The sequence below is a fragment of the Protopterus annectens genome, chromosome 1.part1 (genome assembly GCF_019279795.1).
Source record: "Protopterus annectens isolate FY-2018-M chromosome 1.part1, PAN1.0, whole genome shotgun sequence".
Lineage (NCBI taxonomy): Eukaryota > Metazoa > Chordata > Ceratodontiformes > Protopteridae > Protopterus > Protopterus annectens.
The window spans coordinates 722315975-722325269 of NC_056726.1; positions in this window are offsets into that span (position 1 = coordinate 722315975).

Here is a 9295-nt window from a genome sequence, read left to right on the forward strand (position 1 = left end):
TGCACTAGTCCTGCACAGACTAAGCCCCCGTATGCAAATCACCCCATTTGCAGGAGAAATCCATGCAAATAAGTGATTTTGCGATCCAGGAAGCTTGCAACCGGCCGTGCAGGACTAGTGCAATCTGCAGAAATGTACTCGGTTAGTAACTGAGTACATTTCTGCAAACTCCAAAACGGAGCTGTGACAGCTCTAAATAAAGGCTGCATATCAGTTAGTAAGCATGCCACTGACCAAGTATAAGGCCATTGGCATTGCAAACAGATAAAAAAAAAAACTTTTATTTTTTTTTTAGCCAATCTCGGCTGCTTAAGCTTAGGGCAGTGGCATGCAAACGGGATGAGGGGGATAACAAAATAAACCCAAATTAAGCATTCTAACTAAAATCAGTATTCAGTCATGCAAGTCAATGGCAGGCAGAAGACAACATGGTCAATGAGTAGTGGTTGCTAAGTAGGGAGGCTCTTAGCAGGCAATCCTATGCAAATGAGGGGAATGATAGTGAATCCCAGTTTTCCCCAGCATACTAGTCAGGTCCCAATAGTGTAAGAGTATGAATAGCTTGGTGCAAGCCTAGGAGTTAGCTGACATGGGTCTATATTGAATCAGCGAACGCTTAAAAAACCGAACGCTGATTCATCGACCCTAGTTCAGTGAACGCTGAAAATCCCGAACACCCGGAACAGCAAAGTTCTTCTCAGGGAAAGAAATTGCAGGGCCAGTTTCGGGAGTTTGCTATTTCCTCCACTGTGGTGTGATCTCAGAGTTGGTATATTTAAGTGGGGGGATGGGGGGGCGGGGGTGTTTTAAGTTTTTTTTTTTTTGTTTGTTTTTTTTGCAACAGTGTTTTTTTTCCCTGGGAAAAAAATCTCTCTTCTGAGTGTTCGGCATTTTCAGCATTCACTGAACTAGGGTCGATGAATAAGTGTTCGCTTTTTTAAGCATTCACTTATTTAATATAGACCCGCTGACATCATAGGGGTGTGTGTCAGGCATACTGTAAGTGGATTGGAGCCCTGTGGCTCAGGTTTGCTCCTAGCTAAGCTAGGGGGGGGGGCATTGTCTGAATCTGCCTAGCACTCTTTACATTGCCTAAGTGGGTGTGCGGGCCACGCATGGCATTTTAAAGGAAAATAAAAAGTTAAATCTGGAAATAGCAGCACTGTGCACATTTGAGCACTCTGTTGGTGCGGAGCGCCCCCGGGCTTAAACAGGAAGACAATGGAAAGGGAAAACAGCAGTAGGAAGGTAATCAAGGTGAACTAGCATAGCTGGCAGGTGAAATGTATCAGAATCAGCCAATTACACAGGCAGCAGACCAGCCCAGCCCAGAACACTACTGTAAACTATGCAAACACCTTCTCCTCTGGTTTTCCCACACTCTACACCACTGGTGTATACAAGTGGGGAACTTTTAACAAACAAACCTACAAAATAAGAGGGACTGCAGCAGGCAACATAGAACAACATGTGCAAGAGGCTGAGGGTGGTGAGGATGTGAATGCTGCCGATCAACCCAAGGCAAGGAGACAGACAAGAGTGTACAGACCCAGGATAACCTACCAGGGGCTACATGAGCTGGAAATAGTGGAGCTCTATAGGGTGGACACGGACCTCCTACAGCAAATTGTTGAGCTGTGCCGGCCACGCCTGACACACCAAACTGATCAAGGGGAACCCATACCAGTGGATACCAAGGTATGTGTAGGTCTAGGAATACTAGCCACAGGCACCTCCCAAAGCTCAACTGGGGATATCATGGGGATCGCACAGGCATCAGCATCCAGAGTATTCCACCAGTTCCTGGATGCTATGACAGCACATGCCAGTGAGCATGTATATTTCCTCAACACCTGTGAGGTGTTGGCCAGCAATATGCGCTTCTTCCACCAAACAGCAGAATACCCTGAGGTAGTGGGTGCTATAGACTGCATGCACCTATGCATCAAGGCACCACCTGGTGATCAGGGTAGGGCCTACATTAACCACAGGGGCATCCCCTCCATCAACTGCCAGGTCATCTGTGATGCTCAGGGCATTGTAATGAATGTATGTGTTCTGGCTGCCCTGAAAGCTATCACGAGTCCCATATTTGGCATCTGTTGCAGCTGTACCAGAGATTTGTCAATGGGGACATCCCCTATGGTCACCTAGTGGGGGATGCTGGTTACACACTGGAGGTGTGGCTGATGACACCCATCAGAAATGCACACACACCTGAACAAGAATTCCATAATGAGGCACACGCACAGACCAGACTTATAATAGAGCATGTGTTTGGGATGCTGAAGTCACGGTTCTGGTGTCTGGACACATCTGGTGGAGCCTTGCAGTACTCACCAGCTACATGTACCCAAATTGTTATGGTATGTGCAATGCTACACAATATGATCCTGTGGAAACAGATGCAGCAGAAAGAGCACAGGGCAGGGCCACAAAGCCCCCCAGCAATGCCAAGGCCTGCACAGGCACAGAGAGACTCGGAAGAGGAACAATCTGAGCCCGCCTCAGTAGGCAGATAGAGGCGTGCCCAGTATGCCGAAGCCACGGCAATGAGACAACACATAGCACATACACTGACACAGTAGGGACCCAGGGAATGACACCTCTTTCTGACTCGCACATACAGTAAAAGGGATGCCAAATATAACACTACCTGTGCTCAACCATGTATAGGGAGTGTACTATGTGCATCCAACAAAGGCAGCCCTCCAGCACCACCCGCAATTCTGGCACACACACAATGTAAGTCAATCAACCTACCAATTGCCAAATGGAGTAGAATGTGTTGTTACCTGTATCTATGGTATGGATGTGAGCATGCAAGGGAATTGGGTGGATGAATGTTATGGCAGCAGAAAGTAGACACCCACTGTGGCACCATGACATCTTTACCACATACTGGAGTCACTATAGTAGCCAGTACTACATAGGATGACAAAACCCACTGCAGAAAATGTGCTGGGTGACATGTGTGTCCATATGACTCACACATGCCAGTCAGGGAAGTTCACATACCCAACAACAGTCTCAGCCAGTAGGACAGGTGTAGACAATCACAAACAGAGCCTGTATGTCTCTGAATGAAGTCTATTGGTAACCTCCCCCCAGGCCTACAAAGACAGACTACAGCAGGTCATGCAGTGGGATGTTAGTTCTGAAGGGTAGGAAGTCAAACATTAATATGTAAGGCAATCAAAGCTAAGATCTGTAGTACACTGGTATGCCTCTAGTCAGCATGATAGGTAAGAATACAGAATGAAATGGAGTACCTGACATACCAGTACAGTCATAGCAAATGTGTACAAGTGTCAGGTGTGCCCCCCCCTCCCATCCTATGTAGTAATGTAATAACAGTCAGGTGTGCCTCCCAATCCTGTGTAGAAATGTAGAAATAGGCAGGTGTGCCCCCCCATCCTACGTAGAAATGCAGTAACAGTCAGGTGTGCCTCCCCCCAATCCTGTGTAGAAATGTAGAAATAGTCATGTGTGGCCCCCATCCTACGTAGTAATGTAATTAGTCAGGTGTGCCCCCCCCCAAATCCTGTGTAGAAATGTAGAAATAGTCAGGTGTGCCCCCCATCCTATGTAGAAATGTAGTAACAGTTAGGTGTGCCCCCCAATCCTGTGTAGAAATGTAGAAATAGTCAGGTGTGCCCCCCTATCCTATGCAGAAATGTAGTAACAGTCAATACCAAATGATCAACGGATACCATGTAGAAACAGTATGCTACCTGTAGGTGTACAACACAAAGGTCAGCACTGCAGTACAATCTACCTGGACTCGAGCCACACATTCAGTACAGACGGGCATACTGGGCATGCTCACACACTTAGAGAAATGAAGGCAATGTCAGTCAACAACATACTGAAAGGTCATACTGGGCATACTCACACACTTAAACACATGAAGGCCATGCCTGCAAACACCAGTGGGCCAGACATATCTGGCAGTCGCAGATGTTAGTGTAAACACCCCTCAGTATGCACCACTCATGCTTTGCACACACAGTGGATAGAAATACAGACGTACCTGTAAGGACAACACACTATAATAAGCCAAAGGTAGACATACATAGATGTGTGGAAGAGGGTGACTGTGACAAGGAGCCATCCAGGCCTGTCCCACCCAGCACACAGCCAAAGGGCCACAAGCACATGAGGTTCAGATGTCACTCACCGCAGATACTAGCCACTGGTATCTGTCAGCATTACAGACTATGTGGTGCACGTGCTAGCTGTGCAACATGACTGTACAAGAAAGTAGTCATCTAGCAGCTGTATACATGTACCTGTGAAATATGACCCTGTGTGTGCCTGCATGTGGTGTGTCAACCTCTAGATGAATGGGTTATAGCCCATGCACACACACTGCCCTCCCCATAGCCCTACTATGACAAGCCTGCTGAGGTAATCAACTGTGAAATGCACCTTTGGGAGAGTCATAGCCCAGTAATCTCTGTAGCGTGTCCTATAACTTCGTACTGCTGTAGTGTGATAAACTAGTTAGGTAGGAGTTCTAATCCCAGACATGGCAACTGTGTGTTTGTGTGTCTGTCTGTGTAGAGAGCAATACTTTTTAGGGTAGTTACACTCCCTACAATTGAAATGCTTTACTTTGGCAAGGTTGCTGATGTCATCCACATAGAAATATACCTCTGGGAAGGTTGCAGCCCAATAATCTCCCTAGCATGTCCTATAACTGCGTACTGCTGTAGTGTGATAAATTAGTTGGGTAGGAGTTCTAATCCCAGACTTTGTGTGTGTCTGTCTGTCTGTGTAGAAAGCAATGCTTTGTAGGGTAGTCACATTCCCTACAATTGAAATGCTCTACTTTGGCTAGGCTGCTGATGTCATCCACCTAAAAATACACCTCTGGGAAGGTTGTAGCTCAGTAATCTCTGTAGCGTGTGCCATAACTGCATAGTGCTGTAGTGTGATATAAATCTCTGGTAGGGTTCCATTCCACCCATGGCAGTTCTGGATGTTGTGTGTGTGTGTGTCAATATCTGTGTAGGGAGTAATGCATTTTAGGCTAGTCACACTCAGTACATTTCAAATGCCCTACTTTGGCAATCCTGCTGATGCCATTCATTGTGAAATACACATTTGGGGAACGAGTTCTCCATTAATCCCTGTGGTGCATCCTATAATAGCTTCATGCTGTAGTGTGATATAGCCTCTGTTAGGGGTTCTATACTCATACATGTCGGTTGTGGATGTTTTGTGTGTGTTTCAATGTCTGTGTAGCGAGCAATGCATTTTAGCCTAACCACACTCAGTACAATTCGAATGCCCTACTTTGGCAATCCTGCTGTCATTCATTGTAAAATACACCTTTGGGGAACATTTTTTCCATTAATCCCCGTGGTGTGTCCTATAACAGCTTCATGCTGTAGTCTGATATAGACCGCTGTTAGGGGTTCTATACCCACACATGTCAGTTGTTGATGTTTTGTGTGTGTTTCAATGTCTGTGTAAGGAACAATGCATTTTAGCCTAGCCACACTCACTATAGTTTGAATACCCTACTTTGGCAATCCTTCTTATATCATCCAATGTGAAATACACCTTTGAGGAAGGAGTACACCAGTAATCTCCGTGGCATGTACTATAACTGCCTAATGCTGTAGTGTAATAAACTAGTTAGATAAAAGTTCTAATCCCAGACATGACAGGTGTCTGTGTGTCTGTGTTTGTAACTCATGTCTGTGTGGAGGTAGATGTGAGTGTGTAACATATGGGCCCAATGTGGCATGGGTTTTGCAAATTTCTTATATGGTGGCCCTAGTATATATCACAATGTCCACCATACAGGGATAACAGATGTGAAATAGCCTAGAGGCTGGAGTGTGAATCTAAACCCATACATGTGACATCAAGGCCAGGCAAACAAAGTTAGCAACCCCAGTATTACCCAGAGAACAATCTCAACCCATGTCTCATACACACACACACTTGCCTAGGCAACAGCCACTATGTTGGTAGTACACTGCATATTGCCTACCAATAGTAACTATGGAGTGATTGCAGTGGGCTACAGAGGGCATGGCACCCTGTCCATCTGTCCAATAGATGCATACATGCAGACAGTGCACCTTCCCCATGTTCCCCACTGGACACCTGCAACACCTGTGGGGCCATCATATGTGACCCGCAAAGGACATACCATGCATGAAAACATGCCCTGTATGGACAGATGCCACTGACACCAGGGAATGCCAATAGCATGCTATCAATGTAGGTGCAGGGTAAACCTGCTGTACAGTTCCCGGCACATCAGACCAGGACTGGCACATCTGATGATAATGTGTATACACAACATGGGCCAGACACACCAGGTACAATTCCACATGTCACTGTACATGCATGTGGGAGGTGTGCACATCACAGACACTGTCCATGTCATGGACTAAGGAACACATACATGGCAAGCAATACACAGCATTGGCCACATGCAATAGTCATCCAGGTGACTGGATGGTGAATACAATACCCACCTGTATGGGCAAATCCAGAAACTACACCTCTGAGCCACAATGCAGACCATTGTCATGTGGCCTGATACCAAGCTATACTCATCATCTAGCCTAGTATAGCCATCTGGCAGAGTTGACCACCACACACCCATGAATCAATGCACCCATGCATGTCAGTACTGGCACCCTGTGAGTGTGTGTGTGTGTGTGTGTGTGTGTGTGTGTGTGTGTGTGTGTGTGTGTGTGTGTGTGTGTGTGTGTGTGTGTATGTGTGTGTGTGTGCGTTGTAAGATGCGTATGATCACAATCACACTCACTACAACACCCATTGTCATACTGCTGCATGCTGTCTGATGTCAGACAACTCCCCATACCCTTTGCCCATATAACCTCCGAATGACCCCTGTGGTCCATGTGATACCTGCACAGTAATGTACTGTGGCAATCTCACTAGTGATGAGTTGTATTCCTGGCCCTGCCAAGTGTGTCAGTGTGTGTGCATCCCTGTTAGAATGTGACTGTGTTGACGCTGGCACCTGTTCATGTGGAGAGGCATGTTTACTACACCTACAGTATAGCTACCTTATCCCTGTTGCAGATGTCACTAACCATCACATATACGTTATGAGGGCTCCACAACATGTAACCTATGTGGCGCATCCAATCACTGCATAGAAATGCAATAGCACTACATAGTCGTCAGGGGTTTGATACCCTGTGCTGGTAGGTGTGTGACACAAACATGCTTATGTTTTACTCTCCCACCCCTCCCTGACTTGTCTTTGCCTCTGTCTGCCTTTCTCACTCCCTCTCTGGTGGATGTGGAGACCTACACCTGCTTTGCTTAGGCAGCAGCATGTGTATTTTAAGTGATGCTCATGATCAGTTGATGGCCTCTGCACGAATTGCAGCCCTCCTCTAGCTGATTGCATGTGGAACAGCTGTGGTAACATTCCCATAGCCAATTTCATGGAAACACACTCCAATAGCTAGGAACATCATGTGGGTGTTTGGCCTTTTCAGTCACTATGAGCAGGAACCTGGATTGGGGATTTACCTCTAACAACATACACTGTGGAAACAGGGCAACACACAGGAGGAGGATGTGCCTGACCTGACTACAGACTGCAAGTGCTGCTATACTGCATTTGGAGTAGTGTTTGTTTAACAGGGTATGTGGATATGGCTGTCCTACATGTTTTAATACCTGCCATGTCAGTGCTATGTTTATGAGGAATCCCCATCTCTAGGGTCATTTGCAGACTGAGCAGTGTGTGGTGACTTTGGTTTCATGTGTTACCCACAGAGCATCTATCTGTGAACTGCAGAAGGTAGTGTGAGGATTGCAATCTGTAGATGGTGAAAGCTGTGACAGTTACTGACTTCATATCCCTCATAGGACATATGTTGCAACAAACCATGTTACAACAGTAAAGGTATGAGGTTATCACAGCAACATGTCAATATTGGCTCTATGTATGTGCTTCCAGCCACAACTCGGTCAACATTTGTACATATGTCATGCAGTAAGAGGTGCATATGTGCTGTACACCATAATTAGTGACATCATATCTGATAAGCCAATGAGATATCAGACTGCTACACATGGTATGTACAGTAGGGGTTATATTTGATGATATAACCTGGACATTCTGTGGTTGTATGTACAGTACTGAGGTCTGTGTACTTATGGTGACTGTCGACAGTGTGTGTATTGTTAATATGTACTTTGGCCTGTGTACAGACTGTGGTAGATGTCATTGTTCTTGGTCTCATCCTGTCTGATGTTACATGCTGCTCCACTGTATGTTACCATATTGGCTTACATTTTGTTGGGTCATACACACACATGTCCCATACCACAGACAGGCATCAGACCACACTGTGTAGTGGCCCAGTATATGTAGGGCTAGTGCGTGAGTGGCATATATGAGGATGGTGTTGAACAAATTGTCCAAATACTGTAATATTATGCTAGCTTACCATATGTGGCTGTGTTCACATTGATTGTGGTCATGCACTCTCACACAGGTGTATCTTACCCTGTGCTGTGACATAGAGCCTGTATATATGCAGGTACATGTGCATTCCCCCATAGGAGATGTAGGCCACTATTGAGCCAGTCTGCCTGTAGCCTGCACAGTGCTTTGTTACATGCCTAGCAGCTTAATGTACTTACCCAGTGAGATGTCATGTCCAGATACTTGCCAGATGTACTGCTGCCAGGCCTCCCTTAACAGTTATGTATGTCAGACAGAGCAGTGGGATGCTGTACATATGTATGTCAATATCTAGTGGTAGCATGTGGCCATGGCACCTCTGTACCAGTGGTTATTATGTGTCAGGACAGACAGGACTGTGTGAATGCATAACCTATGGGGGCAAATGTATTCCAGTCATTATGTGTTATACCCATCTACATGGCTATTAGCATCCACATTGCCAGGCTTGGTCCACACATTTTTCATTAAATGGTTCTGTGTATACCTCTGGACTGTCCAGATGTATACCTCTGGACTGTCCAGAGTGTGTCAGAATGTCCACATATATTGGCCAATATCTCTGCCATAGTCCACAGGAGCATTACATGCTAGCAGCGGTAATGTACTATGATGTCCTTAGGATGTCTATCAGTAGCCAATGGCACACATGTGAAAAGCAGATGTGACCTCCCACACACACCATGTCTGTGAAGACAATTCCTATTACAGTAGCAATAGTCTACTAATATACCTGCTATACATACCTGACATCCCCTTGCACTATGAAGTTGGGACTATAGGGGCTGAGGAAGGGCTACACTCCATGTTTAGGGC